The sequence below is a fragment of the Octopus bimaculoides genome, chromosome 18 (assembly GCF_001194135.2).
Source record: "Octopus bimaculoides isolate UCB-OBI-ISO-001 chromosome 18, ASM119413v2, whole genome shotgun sequence".
NCBI lineage: Eukaryota > Metazoa > Mollusca > Cephalopoda > Octopoda > Octopodidae > Octopus > Octopus bimaculoides.
In genome coordinates, this window is record NC_068998.1 from 46557336 (window position 1) to 46557660 (window position 325).

Consider the following 325-nt stretch of genomic DNA (forward strand, 5'->3'; position numbering starts at 1 on the left):
ACCTTTTGTTATCATCCTCATCACATTTATGTCTTTGTCCAGCCTGCAGCTACCACTCTATGTACAGCCCTTGTGGCTAATTCAATGAAATAAAGTAGCTTGTTTACCAAACACATGGTTCCAGGTTCAGTCTCACTGCTCGCACCTTGGGCAAGTGTCTTCTACTATAGCCTCAAGCCAATCAAAGGCTTCTGAGTGGATTTGGTAGATGGAAACTGAAAGAAGCCTGTCATATATATGTATGCATGTGTGTGTATATGTTTGTGTGTCTGTGTTTGTCCCCCCAACATCGCTTGACAACCGATGCTGGTGTGTTTACGTCCCT